We start from the raw sequence: 27,006 nt of genomic DNA on the forward strand, positions 1-27,006 counted from the left end.
GCAGGGCCTTGAACCTGCAGGGCATGTATTCCTTTTGGTTTCTATTATTGTTTCTTTCAAGACCAGTGCATCAATTGCGCATATATAGGCACCATAGGTCATCAGTAGAGGTGGACAAATAATGGGGAAAATGATCAATGGACATTATGTGAAACAGAAATGGTCTTTAGCCTCATTACATTTATACTGTTGTTTATTTTTTGTATTACAGTAGCACCTTGAGGACTCAGTCAAGGATTAGGGCCTCATTGCATTAGGCGCTATATGTAGTATCTTACTGATGAACAGACACGTATGAAGATAAACATTTTATTATGAATAGGAGCTATGTAAACAAATGAGATAGCAAAACTTCCGACTCCTTTGTATAGTTGTAGTCTGTGATGGCCCTGTCCTCGGCTTCTTTGTTTTAGGAAACTCTTCAGGTAGGGAAACCAAGGACTGCATGAAGAGTGACCAGGAAGTGTGGCATCTCTCCACTTCATGGACAACTTACTCTATAGCACATCTTCCCTTTTTCTTAGATCCCTTTCTAAATTTCCTAACTAAACCAGCATCCTATAACAAACACAATAAGTGACTTAACAACCCTTCAGGTTGCTTTAATACAACTTACTGTCTCAATCTCTTAGTTTAGTGTATGTCTAGGCAGCAACATAAAGCCAGGGTTGATAGGACATGAGTCCACTGAACCTGGGTTTGCAGGCCTACGGCTTGAGCATACTGGGTTTATCATTCCCTGAACCCGAGCCCAAAACCTGGGACTCCAGAGCATGCACTCCAGTACACAGACTTGAGTCAAAGCACCCTATCCCAGGCTTCCTAATACCCTCCTGACCTGTGGGCGCTCTAGTCCCTGGTTTGTGGCCCAAGTGTGTGAAAACTTGACTGTCCACCCTGCATGTGCCTGCTAAGTTCTCAGCAGTTCTTGCCGAGCTGTTTTTTCGGGGTTAGCACGGTCTTGACAAATGGAGCCTGCAATATAAAGGTGTCACTATTTGAAGAGCTTCTCTGGCCTGTACTTTTACTCCTGTTTAAGCAAATGGGCAGATCATCCATGAGACACTGGTGGATATACTGGTAGTGGTTTCTGACCTACAGAAGGTGCTTGATGAAAGAGGAGGAGAATGATACACACATGGAAGACTCAAACTGGGTGATGCTGCTTATGACTTGGTACCACTGCTGATGACACCTACATAGACTGGTGCTTCTGAAGCAGGGCCACAAGCACAGATCCTGGAGGGATCACCTCATCATGTGGACCTGGGGTGACCAGCAGTAGCTCCAGAACTTTCACATGAAGAAAGCTGCATTTCTGGAGTTTTATGAGCAGCTTGGCCCAACCTTCCAGTGTTATGACACATGCATAAAGGTGGCCATACCTATCCAGAAATGGGTTGCTATTGTTGTCTGGAAGTTGAGGACCCCAGACTGCTACAGGTGCATTGCTAACTGGTTCGTCCTTGGAAAGTGAAGTAAAGTAGGGCAGAGGTTTCTGAGGCAACTAAGGGTACATGCAAAACAAATAAACAAACAACCCCCGAAACCAGCAGTGAGTATCAGAGCCTGGGTCAATTTGCTCAGGCTTGTGCTCTGTGCCTTACTCTAGTTTTTTTAATTGTTGCTTCTTTGGTGTTTCTTTAATTGGTGCTTTAATTTGGTCTGCTGCTTGGCATATATATATTGCTATTTCTAATATCAGCTTCATTTCCCTTAGTCACCATTCATGGACTTTGTTACTCTTGAAGACAATCTGATCTTTAATGAAAGAGTCTTTTAAAATTCCATACTCTCAGGGCTGATTTTTTTGTTTTAAGTCTGTGCCAAACTCCTCTATTGTTTCACCTTCATTCTGTGTTCTCATCCTGATCTAAGTTTAACATTTTTTCCCTAAGGACACAATGATTCTCAAACATTTCAGGGCTGACCTTATCATGAGAAGAACTGAGGCAGCTGCCTCAGGTGTCAGACTGTGTGTGTGTGTGTGTATTGGGGGGAGGGGTGCCACTAGGACCCAGAATGTAGAAAATTGTGTCTGCTGCTGGTGCATATGTATTCTTTCTGCTCTAGATGCACTGAGATTGGAGTGCTGTGCTGGAGGAAGGAGGGCACAAGAGATATAACAGGCAGGCAGGAGAAAAGGTGAGAGGAATAACAGAAAGCAGCAGGAGCTGCAGGGAGAGAGAGGAGGAGGAACCTCTTATGTACCTCTCTAGCACCCCCAGGAGCCTGGACTGATTAACACCAGCTTCTCAGGGAGCTTCCTGTTTCCTGCTGCTTCCCTGAACCCACTTGAGGAGAACAGGCAGTCAACTGAAGTAGTAGGAGCCAGTTAGGCCCTGAAGACGCTGATATCTTCCCTCACTCAGGCCCTGCTACCAGCCTGCTTATTTGTCCCCTTCAACTGAGTGTTGAGAGCCACCATAGCTGGCACAGAACAGCAGTCACGAGTGAGAGAAGAAAACGCCCCTCTGGGGCAGCATTCAGAAAAAGAAAGAAAGCAAAGGAAGCTTTTCTATCTAAGCAGGAAGGAGCTCCCCTGAGATACATAGATACAAATGTTCACGGTGAGCCTTCCGGCCCCAGTGAGGATGTGAATGGTGAGGAGATGCCTGATCTTCTAGTTAGTCAGAGTGCAGGTGACCTGGCAGCTACTGCAGCATCCCTATCTCCATCTCAAATGGATGTAACCATGCACATTTCTGAAGAAAAGTGTAGATCAGAGAAGTGTGTGGTGGAATCACAAGAAACAGCTGCTGCTGAGTTTAGTTCCTTAAGTCTAGATGATCCAGGATTGTGGACCCACTTGAGCAGTAGCCTGAGGGACTTTCTTGTACTGCATGGGCCACAGCAAGTGAAAAACTTCATGTTCCCCACAGACAATGAAAATAGAAGTTTTCATCCAACACATTACTGGCGTGAAATCCCCAATGGTGACAAAGTGGAGAGGCCATGGCTTATGTACTCAAAACCCCAGTATGCTGCAAACTGTTTTTGTTGCAAACTCTTCCAGTCTAATGTTCTAGCATCATTGGGTTCTACAGGAACAAAGGACTGGAAAAACCTGTCTAGAAATCTGGCATGCCATGAGAAGGCAGCAAATCAGCAGAGAGCATTTCACAGGTGGAAAGAACTTGAGATGAGACTAAGGTTAAAGGCCACCATAGATGATCAGCATCAAGAGAAGATTGCATCAGAGTCTCTTTACTCACAAAATGTTCTGAAAAGGTTCATCACCATTGTGAGAATGCTTGCTATCCAAAACCTAGCACTGCGTGGCACTTCAGGTCAGCTATATGTGCCAAACAATGGAAACTTCCTTAAAATTGTGGAGCTGATGGCTGATTTTGATGCTGTACTCCAGGAACATCTAAGAAGAGTCACCACCCAAGAAATGTATACACACCACTACCTTGGAAAAACCATTCAAAATGAGATCATACAGTTACTGTCAACAAAAATCAAACAGAAGATTGTGGCAGATCTGAAGTCAGCAAGATATTACTCTGTTATTCTGGACTGCACACCTGACATCAGCCACACAGAACAAATGACTTTAATGGTGCATTTTGTAGCAGCAACAGAACCTAGTGAAAATGTCCCTGCAATGGTGACTGTCAGAGAAAATTTTCTAGAATTTATTGACATTAATGATACTACAGGAGCTAGTATGACAAATGTGCTTTTTAAAAAGCTGGAAGATACGGAATTGAGAGAGCTGACATGAGAGGTCAGGGCTGCGATAATGATGCCAATACGCGAGGAAAGAACAGAGGAGTGCAGACATGGATCTGAGAGTTAAATCCTCAGCTTTTTTTGTCCTCTGCAGTTCTTATTCATTGAACTTGGTGGTCAGTGATGCAGCATCAACTTCCAGTGAGGCTGCTGAATTTTTTAATGTAATTCAAAGCGTCTATGTATTTTTCTCTGCATCAACTCATCAATGGTAAATTTTGAAGCAACATCTGGGAACATCCTCTCTGAGACTGAAACCACTGAGTGCTACATGATGGGAAAGTCAAGTGGAGGCGATAAAGCCTATCAAACACCAAATTGGGAAGATAGAGGATGCCATAGTTGCCATTATGGAGGATAATTCTATGACAGGAACTGTTCATGGGAGAACAGTGGCAGAGAGAAATGGAATCACCAGAAACATACATAACTTCAAATTACTGTGTGGCTTAGTTTTCTGGCATGACATACTGTTTGAAATAAATGTTGTAAGCAAGAGACTCTAAGGTGTTGACCTTGATATATCTGGAGCAATGGAACAACTAGACAAAGCAAAGTCATACCTACAGTTTTATGTTCTGGAGGGATGAGGGATTCAAAACGTTCTGAAGAGTGCACAGAAGTTGGCAGAGGAACTTCACACTGAAGCTATTTTCCCACCCATTCAAGAATACAAGAGTCATCGAAGAAGACAACATTTTGATTACGAGGCACGAAATAATCCCATAAGAGACCTCAAACAATAATTCAAAGTTGAATTCTTTAACCAGGTGCTAGCTTGTGCAGTACAGTCAGTTGAAGAACGTTTCATGCAGCTCAAGTAATACAGCAATATATTTGGGATGTTGTATGATATTCCAAAACTCCTCACTATACCTGAAGAAGACCTACACCAGCAATGCAGGGCACTAGAGAAAGTGTTGACACATGATGAAATGTGCGATATTGATGCGAGTGATTTAGGTGATGAACTGAAAGCCCTTTCAAGATACATTTCAGCAGGATCAACTCCAAAGGCTGTTCTGGAATAAGATGACCATCCTTTTTTCAAATGCTTTTGTTGTTCTGTGCATACTTCTAACACTTCCTGTAACAGTTGCCAGTGGAGAACGCAGCTTCCCCAAGCTGAAGTTAATAAAAACACATCTACGCTCCACAATTGCACAGGAGAGGCTGGTCAGCCTTGCAACCATCTCAACAGAGCATGAGCTGGACCTTCAGCAGGAAGCAGTTCAAATCTTTGCAACCAAGAAGGCACAGAAAGCACCACTTTGCTATTCAAATAGATAAAAATGCCAGTGTTTACTATGCAGACAAGAAAAGTTACATTTGCTGTTCAGGCATTTGAAAGTTAAGCGTTACTTAAAATTTTTGAACAAGGCATTTTAAGTTGTTAGTTCTCCTTTATTGGGGTAGGTAGCAGAGCAGTACCGTGAGAGGAGAAGAACAGGAAGGAGGCAGAAATGAGGCTTTTCAAAGCTTTTGCCCAAGTGAGGGGGTATGGGGGTGTCATTTGAGCTTCCCGCCTCAGGTGCCAAAATGTTGTGGGCCGGCCCTGAAATATTTGCATTATTTTTGCACAGCTTTCCTCTCTCTCTCTCTCTCTCTCTCTCCCCCCCACACACACCATTATCTTCATGGAAAGCACTGTACACATCTAGGACTTCTGTGCCTGCCACTGTTAGGAGCAGAGCAAACTTTTGCTCATCATCTAGTATAAGAGTTCTCAAACTGGAGGTCAGGACCCCTCAGGGGGGTCACGAGGTTATTACATGGGTGGGGTCGCAAGCTGTCAGCCTCCACCCTAAACCCCGCTTTGCCTCCAGAATTTATAATGGTGTTAAATATATAAAAAGTGTTTTTAATTTGTAAGAGGCGTCGCACTCAGAGGCTTCCTATGTGAAAGGGGTCACCAGTACAAAAGTTTGAGAACCACTGGTCTAGTAGTTTATTTGCCCCTGTGGCTTTCATATACAGCTCAAATTGCTGTTTGAACATTTCCCATTTCCCATCCTCAGGGGGGTAGAGGAGTTGCTTGCAGTTGCACAGGCTCTGTAGCAGCCATTGCAATTTTACCTCTGTGACTGAGTCTTCCAGCACACTGTGCCTTTCACTCTTGGTGCCATGTAGTATCTTATTGATGAGCAGACCAGTCTCCATATAAACCTTTTATTATGAACAGGAACTATGTGCAGAAATGAGGTAACAAAACTTTCTACTGCTCTGTGCAGCTGCATCTGAGATTGCCTTGTCTTGGGCTTCTTTGTCCAGGAAGTGCCACAGGGAAACCAAAGACTGCATGAAGAGTGTACAGGAAGTTTGGCATCTCTCCACATCCTGGAGGACTTACTCTACATAGCACATTGTACCAGAGCAGCCACAGTCCAAGATGTATCTTAAGATGCAAAAAAGTGATGACACTAATGAGAATGGGGTAGGGTAAAGATGATGTAACAGTAAAATAAGCAGATTTTGCATCTCAAGCAGCAGTCTGAGCTTGGTGCCTGCTGAACCATTCTCAGATGGCAGTGTTTTGTAAGCATCACTGCAGAGATGGGTCTTCAGGACGATAAGGTGCTGGTTTTGCAGATGCTGATGAGATGTTCTTCCCATGGCAGGGAGGCAGCATGGAAGAAAGCATGAAGGTGCTTGTGGAAGAAACAGATAAAGGTGATCAAAACAGGTATTGTTGGCAGGATGAAAGTGAGGTTTAATAGCATGATAAGATACTAGATGTGATAGAGAAAGCCTTAAAGGTGAAGACTAAAAGCTTGTGTTTGATGAAGTGAAAAAGGGGGAAGCCAGTGGAGTATGTAAAGAGCGGGGTAGCATGGCCAGTATAACAAGCCAGGTAGATGTTTTTAGTACCAAAGGTTTGAATGGACTTGAGACATGTGTTAACATTATATGAACATTCAGGTGAGTAAAGGTTTAATGCATATTATTTTTCAAGGAAAATGAATGTTGGCTTTGCAGGCAAAATTTAGATAGTGATTAAACTAATTGATTTGGGGGCAGAAGTACTGTGGTGGCAATTTTAGCATTTCATTTGTGAGGTCCATAAAGAAGGGTAGCAGGTGCTGAGATGTTATGGTAATAAGTGCAATCTAAATACCCAGACAGTGAGAGAGAGAGAGGTAGAGAACAGTGCAGAGAAGCAGAGAAGATAAGAGGCCAGTTAGAGAGGGAGAATAAGAGAGGAAGATGAGGCTAAGAAGGACCTAGTTAACATCTATGTGGACTCACTTCACAGAATTTGCAGAGGATTTAACCACTGCAGCAAGGGGCAAATTTAAGGAAAAACAATTGTGGGGTCCCAATGGTAAGGACCAATATGTGCCCCGGTGGTGTGGGGAGAGGCAAAGAAATATTTAAAAAAACATATCAAAACTGGTTGTGGTTTAGCTGATGGTGGTGGTGTCTGGGAATTCTGTACATCTAGGTCAAATTAGATACCATTTCACTTGCCTCAGAGAAGTACTGACCTTTAAATACAAAGAGAACCTGGATTTGGATTGGTTTAATGGTGGTGAAGTGGATTATAGTTAATCTTCTTTACCTGTGTGTGATGCTATCTAATTAAAATATGACCTTGCAAACCATTGTTGCTACCACTGAATTGCAACGAATCTTGTACAAAGTGTGAAGTATGGCCAGAAAGGGTTAAGCAGCTTGCAGGCTAAATAACCCAGAGTCAACCATTAGAGATATGTTAGAAAGGTATGTAAATGGTAATTAGGGCCATTCCATGGTAGGTAGGCTAGAAATTTGAAATGAAAACCTATATTGTTGGAAATTAGAGGTGATACTAATTGTATGTGTGTACTCATATCTTATTAAGATGTTAGCCATTTAAACAAACAGTTCCTGTCTGTCACTATAGCTATTGATTCAAAGATCAAAAGGAAATATTAACATTTAGATGAATCTTTGGTGCAGTAATGTCATTGTCTATATGTCTCTTTGAAGTTTGTGACAGACTGCCTAATGGATAAATTGCCTTGTGTTAATTTGGGAACTAATTACCAATGATGTTTAGGATTAAGTCTCCATAATTGCCTATTGTTCACCGAAGGACTCCAACCTGTCAAAGAAGGCCTGAAACTGAATAAAAAAGGGCTTGGGTCCTGATCCTTATTCTCAGACCTGCTTAATGCTTCATGCAGGGGAAGCTTGAGTCGAAAGGTGGATCTCCAGAATCCCAATCTGGAATCACCCTGAATACAAACATTGGACTATAACCTATGAGCTTATTCAAAAAGAACTCTTTGCAACTACAAATCCCACCATCTCTGCTATGAATCTGAATCTCAAGAATTGTACTCATGTCTGTATGTATACTGATCTTTTAACCAATACTCTCTCTCTTTTATTTTTTTTAATAAATTTTAGTTTAGTTAATAAGAGTTGCCTGTAAGTGTATATTTGGGTAAGATCTGAAATATTCATTAACCTGGGAGGTAATGTGTCTGATCCTTTGGGATTGGTAGAACTTTTTTATACGATGAATAAGGTTTTTAGTAATCCTCATCATATTTGACTTGGGTGTCTGAGTGGAGGCCTAAGGCTGGATTGCTTTAAGGGAAATGTGATATTGGCTTCTGGGTAACCAGTGAGGTATTATAGAAGCTGTTTTGTGTTGGCTTGGTAAATCTAAGTATTGGAATATCCACTAGCTTTCATGGGTGGCAGGTCTGTATAATTTTTTGGTGGTACCCAAGTGGATCCGTCCCATCCATAGGACAGACCGGGGCAACCACCCCGGGCCCTGCACTTTGGGGGGCCCTGTGCTTCAGAGGGATGAGGGCTCCAGGGTGGCCTGGGGGGTTAGTGGGGTGCCTGGTGCTGACAGCAGCGAGCAACCCTGCTCTGCCTCACCTCTTCCCTGAAGCCCCCACCCCTGAGCAATGCCAGGAGCTGGTGAGCTGGAGAGGAGTGGGCTGGGGCCAGGTCACTCACTGCTGCCAGCGCCAAGTCCCCCGTTAACTCCCCAGGCCACCCTGGACCCTGTGATCCTCTGAAGCACAAAGCGGGGTAGGCACCACCATGTTGTGTGACAAATACTTGACAAAATTACCCGACTTAGTGACGGATATTGGGGGCAGGGTGTATTATGTCATTCAATCATTCAACTCATAAAATAGCACACATTTTGCCACACTGAATCCCCCCCAGTAACCTAGCTAATAATAACAATAACAATAATAATTAATAATAAATTCAACTCATATAATTAATGAAAAATGTGTGTATACTGAATATGAGATTATATGAGAAATGAAAATGAGCTTGCTTTGGGATTTTACAAGGCACTTATATCATTTAAACACATCTGGTACCTTGAGTAATGATAACATTTCTTGCAAATCACATAAACAGGGAACCCATGGTCCCCTTCCCTCACTCCATTACAAAGGCAGAGCAGTTATTGCTGGCTGCCCTAGGGCTGCAGAAAACCCTATGGGCAAAACATATGGAAAGAAAAGGATCAATTTATACAGCGGGCTGAAGGGGACTCCAATGGTGCATGAATTAACACTTAATAAATACATCAAGATTAAATACATTATAGAGACAAGAACCTGTAATGATAGACTTTACTTCACGAGAAGCTCCAGAGAAAGAAGACCCAGAGGGAGTAATGGTAGGGGCAATCCTAGGAACACCAAAGGGGTTGGTAGAGGGAGCAAACAGAGAACAAGGGTAGAGGCAGAGTCACTGCAGGGTTGACCCAGTCTTCTGCCTCTCCCCTGTGAGTGGAAGCACTGATCACTATCACTATAGGAGGGAACAATAGAGTGGAATGCCTAGAAGAATGAATGACTTGAGGACAATTTCCTGAAGGGACTCTTACCCTTGCAGAGCTTTTCTAGCTCCGACATTTACATTTCTACACAGGGTGGTTTGGCCCACAGAAATAAAAAACTGCACATCGTCCATGTGTTTTTGGACCAATGGAAAAAAACAGGTACAATTCAAGTGACTTTAAAATTGCCTATGAAACCGAGTTAACAAAATAAATGAGCTTATGAACAACCAGAAAATATACTTCTCAAGTGAAAAAAATATAACTGGACTTCTTTGCAAATAAATTGTAAGTTTTCTTACAGGAAAAGCCACAAACAGTCTGGAAAGGAAGAGTAGACTGAATTATTTGCCTCAGTGAAATTAAATACCCAAAGAATTGCTGTGCTGGTGATGATGATGACTACGGCTTGCTCACCTGTGGCTCCCCGTCCCTGTGCTGTGGAGGCACAACCAGGCAGGTCTGCGTCTGCAAGCAGGCACCCTGCCTCAGCTGCAGATCCTGTTGGCCGCGCTGGCCAATAAACTGGGAGCCTCCTGGCCAATGGGCTGGGGGTGAGGGGAGGCAAAGGGCGAGATTGTAGGGAGCTCTGGAGCAGGGGAGGTAGTGGGGGAGGGGAGTTGCCTGGCACAAAGGGGGGACTCTCTGGATAGGGGTGATGGGGCACAGGGGTCTTTGAGGGTCTCTCGGGGGGGTAGAGGGTTGTGTGGGTTTCTGTGGGGATGGCGGGGTGATGGACGGAGCCAGCCACAGCCCGGGTCTGCTCTGCAGGGGGTGTTGCTATAGCCCTCTCAAAAAGCCCCCTCTGTACTGTGTATTTTATGCCAGCCCTGGGGTGCCTATCACTGCTCCTTTCCCCACCCTCAGCTCCATCTGTCCACACAACTCCCCGGCTCACCGGCTGTGTCTGTGTGTCTCTGTCTGACAGAGACAGACTCCTACTGCTCGTTCTCTGCCTGGGGATGAGAGCCACTGCCTGTGGCTCCCTCCCCATCCCTGCTGTGGAGGCACGGCCAGGCAGCTCTGGAGTCAGCTCCTGCAGCTCCCATTGGCTGGGGTTCCCAGTTAATGGGCTGGGAGCTGGTCAGCGCTGGGGCCTCTCCACAACACTCAGCGACTCCGGGGACTGCCCCCGAGGTGAGAGCACCCCACATTGCCGACACATGGTGCAGAGTCCCTCAAAGCACGGGGTCTAGTGCCCAAATATTTGATGGAGCTGGGCCCACCTTCATGAATATTGGTGGAGCATGGGCACTACAGGCCCATACAACTCACCGCCTATGCCAGCTTTGGGGATTGCCTGCCCCATTCTTTGCAGTTCACCCTAATTGAGTGACCTCACTTGGCTCCCCTGGGACTCTGGTCACACTTTGTTAAACTCATCCTTATCCAAGCTGTTTTCCTTGACTGACTGTCCTTCAGTTCAGAAATGCATGTACAAAATACCAGAGTAGCCATAAAGTTCATGTCATAAATGATTACCATACTTCCTAATTGATCTACCACCATATGTATGACTGCGTAGCACAGTATACATTGTATCATCCTGAATAACTGCAGCCTTTGGAGTACCTCTTTTACCATTTTGTTATTGTGAGTGTATACTTTCCTTGTTCCCTGCTGTGGTCTTTTAAATGTCGTTATAATACTGGAACATAAACTGGATATATGGTGTAACATTGGACATATGCTTTGCCGAGGAGTAGTTGAAAAAATAATGGATATTTTCTGTGAAATGATTTTATGAAAAAAATTTTCATTTCATTTGAAACTTTTCATGAAATGTTGAGATTTTGATGAAAGAGAATTTTCATTTCATTTTGGTTTCAGGAAGGGAGAAAACCCCAAACCAAGATGAAACATTTAAAAAAAATTGAATTGAAACAAAAATGTGTGTTCAGATTTGTTTAATAAAAAATTGAAAAAAATATCAATGGGAACAAACATTTCATGAAAATTTTAATTTCCTTTCATTTTAATGTCCTGAAAAAGTATTTTTCCATTGAAAATTTTTGTGCATGAAAAATGTTTAAGCAGGTCTATTTTTGTTCAAGAAGTGTAATATGTTAGGTAACAAAGAAGCAATTACAATGAAAATCAGACTTTCCCTGGTGAAGTTAAATTAGCAGTAGGAAGGACTCCCAAGTAATTGGAACAGGACAGGTCCTAAGGGTCTATCCATAACACACTACTCATCCTCTCCGTGGCCATCACACTCTTTCTCCTACTTATTCCCAATCAGTTCCTTCCTCTTCCCTTTCCTTTAGAATTTTTCCTTTCTCCTTTGTCTTCCTCTCTCGGCTACTCACCTTATTCTGAAAATATGATTACTTAATTCTTACCTGCCAAATTAACTGATTTATTTTACCAACTTCATGGATATACAGTACCTTGACACTTGCTATTTGAAAATCTTATGGATTTCTCATATGGCCATAATGTATAAATAATAATGGGAAAATTTAATAATGATAACTGGCTATTTCTACAATGTGTTCCCACTATGTGTCAGTATGTATGTTATCTTTCCCTCTCTGTTTGATTTTACTGCAATAAAAGTGAGTAATATAATTAGTGAAAACCTACCCAATCCATTGGTCCCCTTATTTCTTAAGAACAGAATGACTTATCAAAGATAATTCCATTCTTTTCTCCAAGACTCTCAATATTAACACTTAAAGGGCAAAGATTATTCAGCCAGTGATTTGATTGACTAGACATAAGGTAGTAAATGTATGATGGCAAACTCTAATGCATAAGTGTGTGTGCATGTGTGTATAATGGAGATGAGGAAGGGCTTTAGATATATAATTGAAGTTCTTCCATCGTTGTCAAGGAAGACCTCAACAACTCATTCGTTCGATGACCGGGCTCTGTGCGTCCGAAGATGACTGATCAATCCGATTCGGGCGTGGAATGTCCTGTCACATGTTGGGCAGACATGTGATGGCACTGTCAATGATGTGCCGGCAGCCCTGGACTTGGGTAACTCATGCTTTCTTTCAGCCTCAGCAGTATGCCTCGCCTCAGAGATATTACTGCCTGTGTGAATGAGGCTGCGCCATGCTGGACGGTTCAGTGCAAGGGTTTCCCATGTGGTGGTGTTGATCTCAAGGGACTTTGAGAGGTCTTCAGCGTGTCCTTGAACCGCTTCTTTTGTCCTCCATGGGAGCGCTTTCCCTGGGTGAGTTCTCCATAGAAGAGCTGTTTAGGAATGCGCTCGTCTGACATTCTCATGACATGTCCGGCCCATCTGGTTTGGGCTTCCATCAGCAATGTGTGAACTGACAGCAGACTGGCTCTGGTAAGGACTTCAGTATCGGGCACTTTGTCCTGCCATCTGATTTTTAGAAGCTTTCGCAGACAGGAAATGTGGAAGTGATCGAGCCTTTGTGCATGACTCCGATAGACAGTCCACTTCTCACAGGCGTACAGCAGAGTTGGAAGCACCGCTGCTCGGTAGACCTTCAGGTTCGTTGGTAGGCTGATCCCGTGACGTTCCCAGACGTTGGAGTGCAATCGGCCAAATGCAGAGCTGGCTTTAGCAATTCAGCAGGTTACTTCATCATCGATTGACACTGCTCGGGAAAGGGTACTGCCCAGGTACGTGAAATGGTCCACTGCCTGAAGTCTCTGTCCATTTACAGTGATGGACGGTTCTGAGTACAGAGTGTGGGAAACTGGCTGGTGCATGACCTCAGTCTTCTTGATGTTAATGGTGAGACTGAAGTTGTTGCATGCAGATGAAAACTTGTCCATACTGGCTTGCATTTCTGGCTCTGTACTAGCATTCAGAGCACAATCATCGGCAAAGAGATGATTGTGGTTGAAATGCAGCAGAAAAGAAAGAGGTCAAACAAAACAGTCCTTGAGATTAAACTACTTATAGTTCATTGTTTTAAAGATATACAACAGGTAATAAAATAAAACAAACAAAAAGAGGATCTTGCGTAAGTTTGCCTTGAAGTGTGTTTGCTGAATATTATATAAGGAACTCTTGAACATTTACTGTTCTTTCCTGGGTTTTTAAAGAAAACTTAAAGGAGAAAACAGTTAAAAATATTATTTTAAATGGCTTGAATGACAAGTCATAAACCAAAAATCAAAGGGATTCCACTAGACAAGCCTCCTGAAAAATTACACATATGATATGCTGACAGCAAATGATCAATTTAAGTTTAGCAGATGGCAGCACTGATAACCTCATTCTGGAATCACAGGTTTGCAGTTACACTTGGAAGTTTCCAGATAATTAAAATGTGCAGTCCTCCTGCCCCCTAGAAAACCCTAGCAACTTTTTATCCAGAAATATCTCAATTTTTAACTATATTTGGATTATTTAAAAGGATTCAGCCTGCAGTGCATAATGGGAAATCAGAGAGAGACAGAGACAGCAGCTACTAAACCTTCTGCTGTGTTATTGCAGTCCAAATTCCCAGTGAGATTTAAGAGTTCACTCTGTTTTGATGTTTTTGCTAATTTGTGATCCACAATAGAAAATATTGGATATAATTTGGGATAAACAAACACATTAATGAAAAAGGCACTGCAAGATCCAGTTCCTGTCTGCTGAATCTTCTCCAGTAATTGCAGTATTGCTACAGCTTGGGTGAAAAGCCTGCTCTCCCACTGAAGTCAATGGCAAAACAGGTTTCAGAGTGGCAGCCATGTTAGTCTATATCTTAAAAAAGAACAGGAGTACTTGTGGCACCTTAGAGACTAATACATTTATTTGAGCATAAGCTTTTGAGCACGAAAGCTTATGCTCAAATAAAATGGCAAAACACCCACTGATTTCAATGGGATCACTGTCAATGGGCAGTGACAAGGAGGAATTGGTGTAAGCTGAAGACAGACAATTCAGATTGGAAAAAATAAGACCAGACCCAAATCTTCATCCTTCTCTCAGGTTAAAAGTTTCTTGATGTTTCAGAATGATTGTTTAACTTTGGCTCTTCACAAACTACCTTTCACTTTACATGCCTCACTTCTTAGTTTCACCAGGATTGAAAGCACAAGTGACCAAATCTTGTAAGAAAAGGCTGCTCTTATAGCACTCGAGTGTCATGATGCTGTAATATCCTTTCAAAATAAATATATAGACTTTTATTTTTAATGAATATGCTAGTGGTGTATATTTCCACATCTGTCGCTCAGTTCTGCAGAACAGCAGTATAGCCAATGCCAAAATCACTGGGAATGCCACACCCTATCTTATACCTAGCTTAACTTCATGTCATGATGCAGGTTTCTTACCTTTAGTTGGGTGATTGGATACATGTGTACCTAAGAATGGCAGCATAAACCTATTGGAGGTGGAGTTGCTCTGCAGTGGTTTGACAAACCTGTAGTTTCCTTCAATTACAGGGATATTTGGACACTGGATGGTGTGTGGGGCAGTCTTCCTGTCTAAATAGCTCTCAGGGCTTTTGTAAGCCTCCACGTTTGTCTTGGTTCTACTGCTTTTCTTGTACTCTAAAGATCCCGCAAATAGGTGTTTGTTCTCCTGCCCATAGGACACACCTTTGAATGTTTTTTTTAATCAATGCGTATAACTTTGTTTTTGCTCTAACACTGAAAAGGTGGGCAGGGCTGAGACCCCACCTGAGCAATAACTAAGCAGCATCTTGCACTGAAATTCTTCACCAGCATTAACTAAATAAACTTTGCTTGTGAGGTGGTGTTATTTATTCCCAATTTAATCAAGGGGTAAATAAAGGCACAGAGAGGTCAAATGATTTGCACACAGTCCCCCAGGTAGTCATTAGCAGAGCTGAAAACAAAACTGCCTCCTGGCCCCCTTTATGGACTCCTAATGCATATCATAAAATAGAGATGCAAGTCTGGTTGAGAATATCAGAATTTCCCCCAGAGTGAAGGCAAGGGTCCCAGGCCCATGAGGAAGGACTGAAATCTGATTCTGAGGGTGGCTGTCTGGAATCCTTTCATTGTGAATCCACTCAAAGCTACTGTTATATGTAGTGAGTTGTTATTAAATGTTGTTGGAGAAATAATTAAGTAGTGTTTACTTCTCTCCCCTCACCTTCTCCTCCATATCCAGTGATAGCTTTGTGGGCAGGTATTTGATAACAGACACATCTCCTTGCAAAATAAAGGGTTTAAAGAAAGCTGCTCCTTTCAAATCATGTCTTAGTAGCTGTCTCCCTCCACTGAAAATCAACGGCAATTTTGAATTTGCTGTAAAAATAACACAGACACCATAAAAGCTGTTTCTATTGGGATTTACTGCACCATTTAGACTAGATAGTGGGGTAAAGTCCTAATGGAGAAATAAACATTTGAGCATCTTTCTGGTTATTGTAATTGCCACAGTTAGGTGCTGATGTGTGTGAAAATAGGATTTGCAGATTTCCTTGTTCATCTCATGTGCTGGAAACTTTTACCATCCTTACTGCAGGTGTATAATTTTGTAAGGGGGTAGGAAATATTACACACACACACACACACACACACACACACACACACACACACACACATGAAAAAATGAGCAGCTTCTTTTTTATGTGGTAGTGAAGAAGCTTACCATCCACTCAAAAATACATCCTGTGACACAGATAACAATTTCCACTGATGCTGTCTTTTTAAAAAGAAAAACTCCTGGCTTTAAAACTCTCTTGAGAGTGGGGACAACGTAGAAAGACAATGAAAAACTCCTAAGGTAGAATAATTTCACTGACAGTGATAGCAGGTTTAAAAATGTAATTGTAAACCAATGTGAGATGACAAATGTGACTTCTGCTACCTAGCTCTCAGGACGCAGTGATATTTTTTGGGAGGACATGCCCTATTCAAATATTTTCTCCCAACTGTCAAGAAATATTAGGACAGCTGGTTGGCCCCATTGAGATTGTGCAGTCTTTGCTACCAAATCACAAAGAAAACCTGGTGTATGGCTGGAATGTTCAGGGACAGGTGGAAGGCTCAAAGGTCACTTACTGCACAGGTTCCCACTGCAAATGCACACACTCTGTTTTTGTTACGTCAACTCCTTGAGTGCCCTAGGACCAACAGAAGAGCAAAGAAAGTTAGTAATGCAACCCCAGTCATTGTCAGCATCAATCTAGTAATGTGTTAAACAGTTATAGAGTATGGTTCTCGGATTAGTTTTCTGGAGTGGTAAATGGCCTTTAGTTATAAATTTATTAAAGCATGTTAGCTGCAGAGACCTGAAGGAAGAATCTGCTAGGTAGGACAGAAAAGAGAGAGAGGAATCCTGCTTTATGCCTTACAAAGGGGAACTCCTGCAATTTAGGGATCTGAGATGAGAGAACTGGGAATGTACAAATCTGAGAACTCTTCATACTTTAGTGAGTTTTTAAGACAAAATAATTGAAAATTATTCAGTTCTAATGAATGTGGCTACACGTAGCTCCTGTTTCAAATCATTTGAATCTTCTACCCACAATTTGTTTGTATGGCTTTCAGAGTGTGAGAAGAATGGGACTTTGTTATTTGTTATTTTTTTATTCAGATTTATTTTAAAAATTATCTATCCAAGGCTCTAGGTGTTTTTGATTACATCAAGAAGAAGAACATAACAGCCTAGCCTCTGTCTGATGTGAATATGAACAAGTTAGAAATATGTGCTGGTTTTAGGTGTGTTCATTTTTGCTGGACCTCTGGAGCAAGGTGACAAGCAACTGACTGACAGAGCATCAAGAAAAGGATGGAAGGGAAACTTTCCTATGCTATTATCACTGAGACCTTACACATGGATTTGTAATTACAAAGGCTATTGGGTTTGCATTTTTTGTGGATCTAAGTACTATGCCTGTTGGAAAGGCGGTGGGTGCATTTGTGCTAAGCAGGTGGGCTGAGAAAACAGACTTAGAGCTTTGCTGCACAGTCATATGTCTCAAACATCAGCTATGTACACCTCTTCACTTCAGATGTGAGAAAACCTGAAATGAACGAGAAAACATTTAAAACGATATTTTAAGTGGCTTGGTGGGTGAATCAGAGAACAAATATCAGCCAGTTCTCAAACCCTGGGCCTAATCCAAGTTGTTTAATGCAAAGTTAGGGTCTAATATAGTCACCATTGATCAGGACCTAATCATGCAATAGGTGCTGTGATACAGCATGGCCAGAGGGCAGCAGGAGAGGGTTAGAAGGGAGCCTTATTCCCTGTAAGGGGAAGAGAGTTTGCAATAGATTAACTAGTGCACCTGAAGCCAATTAGAGCACCTGAGGTCAGTCACATGATAAAAACCCCTGCTTCAATCAAACAGTTTGGAGGAGTTGGAGCAGAGAGGAATTGGTGCTGGAGCAGAGGTCAGTTTGGAGAAGTGCTGTGGTGAGCTAAGAAGTCCAAGACCCTAGGTAAAGGGGCACCTGGCTTTTACAGAGGGAGGGCAGGAAGTCCCCCACAAGCTGAAGGGCATGAGAGGGAAGTAGCCCAGGGGAAGGAAGTGTCAGTTCAAGTGGTTTACCACTATCCTCAGGCCCCTGGGCTGGGACCTGGAGTAGAGGGTGGGCCCAGGTCCCTCCCTCTCCACTCTTCTCCTCTAGGACACTAGTGGGGCAGTTAACATTCCACTGCAGGGGCAAGAAATGGTGCCCTGAACCCTCCCCAAAGAAGAGAAAGCGTGAGACCCATCAAAATAGTGCTGGCAATTTGCCACAATGCCTAATTTTGCATGTATAATAGAGACCTGACAGTGTGTGACCTCTGTTACCCCAGTTACAGTTGGTTAGGTGCTTGCGTGTTCTTCATTTATCAGCTCTCTGAAAAGGTGGTATACGGCTGTGCAGAAGATACTGAATACAGGAGGTCTCGCATGCACAAACTGGAGCTAATAGTGTTTTCCTAGTGCATGAGTCTCAGGAGTTAGAGTGGAATGGTATAGGTATGTAGGTTACCATGTTGCACTGCTGAGCCCTTAGTAGCATGGACTCATTGCACTAACCTTGGAGTCACTTTGGTTGTTTTAGTGAATTCATTTCCCAATCAGATAACAATTATTTACCATTAGCTCAGCATTTTATGGTCTCTGGGAAATTGATGGGATGCTGCCACTAGTTGCTGACTGCATGCATGTAGCTGATAACACTCTGGCTTTTGTTTTTGTTTTTTTGCTGGCACTAGAAGTGTGAAAGAGATCCCTTTGTCAGGGATTCACCACAGCCTCTGTCATTTTGCTTTTGGGGCATGTCAATTATATCAGGCAAAAGAGAATTTTGATGGTCATCCCTCAGCACTTAATGGAACCAGACTGGTTTCTTGGCATCCAACATATCCCTCTATGAATGGCTTAGTAAGACCTTAACAAGTTTTTGCCCAGGAGCATAATTATAGTGGCTCCCAAGTACCCTCTTGCTCAACTTTGTCCTCTCAGGTCACCTTGGAATACAGGATGGTTGAGAAAGAAGTAAGAGGGAAGATGGCTGAAGAATGACAATAGAAGTTCAGATCTGAGTTTGGCGGATTATGCTACAAAGAGTTTTTAAACCTTATGCCAGAGATGTACAGGAAGCAAGAAAGGGACTTCTTGCCTTCATCACAGCATCAGCAAAATTCCAATCAGTTGATCTGTTCCCAGACAATACATTCTCACTGTCTCCATTCAGAGGTACTGTCAAGTATTTCTTGCTGTGAGTTTCAGTTGTACTTTGTACCTAAAATGGTTTGGATTTAGACAAAGCTTTCTGTTTCTATGGGGTCACAGCCTGCTTTGGGAGGGTCATATACTGGGTCTTCCCTGCATGAATTTCAGCCAGTTTTATTCTCTGTGGATTTGCTGGGAGGAGCTTTAGGCTGCAAGCTGTAGTGGATCTGTGTCTCTTCTGGCTGGTAAAGGCTAGTGGAGACAAACTGGAGTCTTTATAACAGAAGATTGTCAATCTCCTCTACTAATGCCCCACATTGTCACAAACAGATACTCAATTTCACCAAACTTGCACTCTGACACAGTCCTAACAATGACCTCAGCAGTTATAAGGCAAAATAACTTCCCAAATGATTTGGTAATATCATAGACTCATAGACTTTAAGATCAGAAGGGACCATTATGATCATCTAGTCTGACCTCCTGCACAATGCAGGCCACAGAATCTCACCCATCCACTTCTGTAACAAACCCCTAACCTATATCTGATTTATTGAAGTCAGCAAATTGTGGTTTGAAGACCTCAAGCTGCAGAGAATCCTCCAGCAAGTGACCAGTGCCCCATGCTGCAGAGGAAGGCGAAAAACCTCCACGGCCTCTGCCAATCTTCCCTGGAGGAAAATTCCTTCCAGACCCCAAATATGGCGATCAGTTAAATTCTGAGCATGTGGGCAAGACTCACCAGCCAGCACCCAGGAAAGAAGTCCCTATAGTAACTCAGATCCCAACCCATCTACTATCCCATCACAGACCACTGGGCATACTTGCCTGCTGATAATCAAAGATCAATTGCTGAATTAATTGCCAAAATTAGCCTATCCCATCATACCATCCCCTCCATAAACTTATCAAGCTTAGTCTTAAAGCCAGGTATGTCTTTTGCCCCCACTACTTCCCTTGGAAGGCTGTTCCAGAACTTCACTCCTCTAATGGTTAGAAACCTTTGTCTAATTTCAAGTCTAAACTTCCTAGTGTCCAGTTTATATCCATTTGTTCTTGTATCCACATTGGTACTAAGCTTAAATAATTCCTCTCCCTCCCTGATATTAATCCCTCTGATATATTTATAAAGAGCAATCATATCTCCTTTCAGACTTCTTTTGGTTAGGCTAAACAAGCCAAGCTCTTTGAGTCTCCTTTCATATGACAGGTTTTCCATTCCTCAGATCATCCTAGTAGCCCTTCTCTGTACCCATTCCAGTTTGAATTCATCCTTCTTAAACATGGGAGGCCAGAACTGCACACAGTATTCCAGATGAGTTCTCACCAGTGCCTTATATAACGGTACTAACACCTCCTTATCATATGAGGTCACTATTAAGGTTTCACATTAGTGTGCACTTTTGATGAAGCTGAGGTGTATATTTTTGTATCTGTTGGAGATGAAATTCTTTTGGAGCATTAGAGTGCATTATCAACTGTGTTGTAGACAACATGAATATGCTTTCAGAGGTTTAGGAGGGTGGAATATATCTTAACACAATCTCTACAGTCAATAGATGTAGTTTTTGTTTGTTATTAGATAATACATACTTGATAGAGATACAGTGAAAAGGAACCTCTGACTAACTGTTACCTTTAATGACAGGTTTCAGAGTAGCAGCCGTGTTAGCCTGTATCCGCAAAAAGAACAGGAGTACTTGCGGCACCTTAGAGACTAACAAATTTATTTGAGCATAAGCTTTCTTGGGCTACAGCCCACTTCATCGGATGCATAGACTGGAACATACAGCAAGAAGATATTTATACATACAGAGAACACGAAAATGTGGAAGTAGCCATACCAACTGTAAGAGGCTAATTAATTAAGATGAGCTATTATCAGTAGGAGGGAAAAAAAGGGAGACTATCTTTTGAAATTTGTTAAATATTTTGGATGTTTTTTTGCATTTTCAAATATGTTGATTTCAATTACACCACACAATACAAAGGGTACAGTATATATACTCACTTAATATTATTTTATTACAAATATTTGCACAGTAAAAATGATAAACAAAAGAAATAGTATTTTTCAGTTCACCTTATACAAGTACTGTAATGCAATCTCTTTATTGTGAAAGTGCAATTTACAAATGTGGATTCTTTTTGTTACATAACTGCACTCAAAAACAAGTTTTACACTGTTTTTATTTTTGAATGCAGCTATTTTTGTGCATAATTCTACATTTGTACGTTCAACTTTCATGATAAAGAGATTGCATTACAGTACTTGTAATAAGTGAATTGAAAAATACTATTTTATTTTTAAAGTGCAAATATTTATAATAAAAATGAATATAAAGTGAGCACTGTACACTTTGTATTCTGTGTTGTAATTGAAATCAATATATTTGAAACTGTGGAAAACATCCAAAATATTTATATAAATAGTATTTTATTATTGTTTAACAGCTCAATTAATCACGATTAATTTTTTTAATCGCACAATTAATCATGATTAATTTTTTAAATTGCTTGACAGCCCTAGTCAAAATCACACACTAAATTTGCACTGATTACTATTATTTTGAAGGTCTGGTCATTGTACAAAGTCATGATTTTCTCCTTAATGAGCTCACACATCTCGGTTTCAGAATGGGTTGTTTTAACCAGCTGAACAAATAAGCCTTTATTAAGGCTATTCCATTAACTGGTCTTCTGAACACACATGTTTTTACATGTTTCCATTAGCTTTTCTTTTGCTTTGCTAGTAATACTAAACAATGATTTTGCATAGAACTTGGGAAGTCAAGTGTACAAGTCTACTTCAGGTACACAGTTTTTGGTTGCAACTTAATATGGAACAGAACCTTGCAAAATACATACATGGCAAAATACATTGTGCAGGGTTAACATTGGTCATGATGGTTCCATGCAACTTTGAGGTCAGAGAATTGATTATGGTTTAGAATACCTCTTTCATTGGCTTGCCCATAATTTTCTTACAGAAACATGCGGAAAAATATTGAAAATAGACTGGTTACCAGATACAAAGCTCACAGTAACATCAACCATTCATCACAGTCTGACATATTAGAAGAATTGAGGTTGCTATGTAGTTAATCAACTGAAAGAGAAGGTGCCTGCCACTCACCATACTTTTACAAAGTTGAATGGTTCTGAGCAGTGCAGTGCCATAAAAATTTTGTAGTGCTGTGGAAAGGTGATAAGGGGCCACTCCATAGCTGACACTTGCTGGATTAGTTTATGGGCCAGATCCTCTGTTGGTATGAATTTGAATAGCTCAATTGATTTCACGGTGCTATGCTAGTTTACATAGTGGAGAATATGGGTTTGTGAGTCTAAAAGGACTTAAATGTGATCATAGAGCCTGTAGCACTGTGATTTGTTTGCCTCACTTTCTCAATTATTGTTAAAATAACTTCCTTTTTTATTTTTTTTCTTGTTCTGTTTGTGATTTTCATCAATCTGACTCTTATTTTGTCCACTGCCAGGTGACGGTCTCACCAATGTATCATCAAGCCCCTGTCTGTCTAATTCATTTATAAAGATTCCATCACCACAGTATTTGAACATCCCTGTAATAGGACAAACGTGACCACATAGCTATTGCTGGATGAAATGCAAAAAATCTTCTAAATTTACCTTGGTTCACATTTAAATTGCACCTGCAATCTGGCAGTGGTTTACTCATTTTTGTTTTGTTTGTTTGCAAACTGTCCATGGAAGCTTGTTTATTAAGATATCTGCAAACATTATGAAGCTGAAGTGGTTTATTTTGGGTTGAGCCTAGTTCACTGGGATAGTTTGTAAGGGGCAAGTCAAACAAATTTGTTAACTCTTTTTTGAGCCAAGCTTGTCAGACTGGCATCTCTACATATACATCTTGCAAAAAACAGACCTACCAAAACCAAGCTAAAAACAGAATAACTCCCACCACCCTCTTACAAATTCCCATTAAGTCTTACAAAAAGAATGTAAGAACAATGGTTGGTAGGCATGGTAGAAGTCATGAAGCTCATGAAGCAAATGAAATTTGTAAATGTTGTCTATGCTTACTTTCTTTCTCTTCTGTTATGGCCCTTTGTCATTTTAGCTTCTTTATAGTCTTAACCTGGCCTTACCCCAAATTTGTTTATTAAGTAGTTTGTTTATGTGTGTACTTGTTAAGTATCACCTGTTAGAATTGAATGAAATAATGTCACTAAATTCACTCTGGCCCTAATCCAGCAAAATCCTGCAGTCCCTGTGAAGTTATCAGAATTATTCTTGTGTTCAAAGTTAGGCACATGTTTAAGTACCTTGTTGAATTGGAGCCTTATTCCTTTAAATTGAAGGCATTTAATAGTATGGCTTATTGGTACAGATGTCTTTCATCTTTGCTGGTAAGCCTTAGTTCAAGTAGGTTCTGGCTACAACTTATTTTGCCCTGATATATAAAGTTAGGATACATTTAACTTAAATTAACCCTCTTTCTTTCCCCTCATGTATAAAAAGGTAAAATGATACCTCCATTCAACACAGTCAAATGCTCTACAGACATCAAAAGTAGATCACTGTATGGGTCCAGTTAAATTCTGTCCTAAAGATCTGGGTCAATAAAGGTTCTATGTTGGCTTCAAACCCCTTTTTTAATGAAAAAATCCTTTTTGTTCTAGGGTCTATATGTCTTTTGTATCTTCTTTGTAAGGCTCTTGGCTTATACCTTACAATTATATTGTAGGAATGCTATTGGCCTCTAACTGATGTTACCTAGAAAGTCTTTGGATTTTATCAATAGGATAACATGTACCAGGTCCACAGCATAAGTTAAGGCATCTAGTTACCAGCATAAGTTGACATCTAGTAATCTTGTGGCCAGTAAATTTATATTTAACTTAAAAATGAACACTAGTGAACACCAATAATTTCCTAGAACTTTATTTGAGGGGAGTCCTTAAATCACTCTTTTTCTGTGTCTAAAGTTAGTGGAGCTTCCAGCTCAATTCTGCTTTTTCATTTATTAATTGTGTCTCTTAAATGGGTGTTCAGTGTTCCCCATTAAAAATGGCTTCACTTAGTGAGTTATAATCCCCCCAACAGTAAGAGGATCAGCCTTGCACGTTATCCATTTATCCATAATTTCATTAAAAAATGTTGGTTGAGATCCATATCTTCTGCCAGTGGAGATGGAGGGGACTACATAACACTGAATTATTACCATATTATTTATTATCTTTCAATGTATACACCGACTCCATAACAAAGAGCACTTACTCTTTGCTCCAGATGCTCCTTGGCACATTACTTAAACAGAGTACACCAGGAGTACACCAGAGTTCACTAGGAAGCTCCTTTCTCCCAGTGGTAAACATAAATCATAATGCAGCAGGTAAAGAGATATCCAGCCTTTATGATCTCCTTCAGTGAAAACCTGACCCCATTGAAATCAATGGGAATTTTGCTGTTGATTCCACAAATGCTGACTTTCTTCTTCCCCGGTGGGTGCTCCACCCTCGGCTCTTCCCCAAGACCCTGCCTCCACGCTGCCCCTCCCTCAGATCCCACTCTAACTCCACTTCTTCCTGCTCCCACTCCTCTCCCTCCCCGAGTCCTCATCCTGCCTCTTCCCACCCCCGCCTCACCTCTTCAACCCCCCGCTCTGCTCCCTTCCCCCAGTGACTACTGACCACTGCTGAAGTGATCGGTGGGTGGCTGATGGGTGCTGAGCACCTACTATTTTTTTTTCTGTGAGTGCTCTGGGGCTGGAGCACCCACAGAGTCAGCACCTTTGATTGACTTCACTGAAAGCAAGATTTCACTCCTTAGGGTCATCTCAGTCTCGCCTCAGCTTAGGAAAACAAATGTGTCTTGCAGTATGCCCTGAAGATTGATATTCTGTCTAGCTAAGGTACTTATAAGGCCCTATTATCATAGTATCTGAGGTCCTCAAATAACTTAATGTATTTATCCTCATAATGCCTCAGCAAAGTAGGGATGTATTTTTATCCGAATTTTACAGATGGGTACCTCTGACTGGAGTCATGGCAGCAGATGATGCTGAGAGAAGCATCTTTCCAGTAATGCGATCCCAGAGACCATTAGCTTTTTGCTGAAGTTTGAGAAACTGTAAGTGGAGATAGCTGAAGAACAAACAAACCCATCCAGAGTTCTAAAAAGTAACTTTATCAAAACATCTGAAAATGCTAGCAAAAGGGATATTATCTGAAAACATTCAGAATTCAGTTAGTTATTTTTTAAATGGTTACCATTGTTTTCCTATTCATTGTACTTTATCGAAGTCAGTATGAATCTTATTAAAGTAGACTACAAATGAAAATGTTTTCATTTTAACTGGACCACTGGCCTAGCAACTAATGCTCTGAACTGCCCTGTGAGAACTACAGCTGATTATACTTATCTCTTAATATCCTACCTTGCAAGAACTACAGGTGCTATGGGGGCAGCATAGTTAACTTCATTTCTGCATGGTGACCTTTCTAGCTAACCCAATAGTGGTTGCAATATGTTGACTTGAAGAGGTTTATCTGGAATTGCTTAGGCACTGAAGTCCTGTTTCATCTGTCTGGATATTCAAATTTCCATGTCTCGCTTCCTAATTGTATGAGATTGTCTCAGTATCCTTGGCCAAAATCTTCCCTCTTCCTGTTGTGCAGTGTGTTGGTTGGTTATTGTCTTCTAGCTCAGAAGTGGCAGCAATTCAGTGGTGTGCTGCTACAGGTGTGTGGTAATGCACTTAGGAGTCTTTCAGGATGAAAAATGTTATATCTGTTGTTCTCATTATAGGCACCGACTCCGTGGGTGCTCTGGGGTTGGAGGTGGAGTGGGGATTGGAAGGGGTGGGGGTGGAGCCTGGGGAGAGCGGATGGAAGAGGAATCGGAAGAGGCAGGGCGAGGGTGGAATTTTGGGGGAATGGGCAGAGGCGGGGCCTCAGGGCGGAGCCTCAGGGCGGAGTGTGGGCAGAGCACACCCCCTCCCAAAGAAGAAAGTTGGCATTTGTCATTCTCATCTGTGCCTGGGGATCATGAGTAATCTGTGGAGTATTCACAGGAAGTCCACAGAGCCTCTTCTGTAACAATAATGTCTGCAAGCAGTGTTTTTCTGCCAGTTCTAGCCTGGTCCAAAACTATTTAAGGGATTTCAGAGACTTTTTTGACTAACTAAATTAAACTAAGACAAAAACAAAAACACACACATGTGCACATACAAAAAAGACAAGTAAAAAAGGAACCCAAACACATCTGTGTGCTCTGAATGACTGCTTAATGTCTCTCTTTTGTCAGGTGTTTGCATGGCGTAAATTCAACTATGCACATATTTGTAGACAACACTAAAATTGTGCAGTAGCAAACACCCAACAAAACCATACTGCAAAGTGAGCTGGAGAGATTAGAACAGTGAGGACTGCAAGCAATGAGTGTTTTTTTTGTACTAATAAAAGCCCTACATCTAGGAAGAAGAACACACAGGACAGATGCAAAATTGCAGTGTAACCCAGAATCCACATCCATTGAGACAAGTTTGATGATTACCTGTTCTCTTGATGATTATCTGTTCTGTTCATTTCCTTTGGGACACCTGGCATTGGCTAGATGGACCCAGTATGGCCGTTCTTATGTTCTTAATTTTTTCATCTTTTCTCCATAATACTGGGAAGGGGCATGAGTAACAAGAGGATTTCCATATTCTCCATCTTAAGAGTTCATTCACAATATTAAAAAATTTGAGAACCATCTGTTCTATATTATGTTGATATTTATTTATTTATTTACTTATTTGCTGTTTCAAGACATGCACAGAGAACCCTTCTCTGGAAATTCTAACATTGCTTCTGAATTGATCTGATAGAAGTGAATTTTTTGAAGTTGATGTTCTTGAAGAAAAGCATC

The sequence above is a fragment of the Gopherus evgoodei genome, chromosome 1 (genome assembly GCF_007399415.2).
Source record: "Gopherus evgoodei ecotype Sinaloan lineage chromosome 1, rGopEvg1_v1.p, whole genome shotgun sequence".
NCBI lineage: Eukaryota > Metazoa > Chordata > Testudines > Testudinidae > Gopherus > Gopherus evgoodei.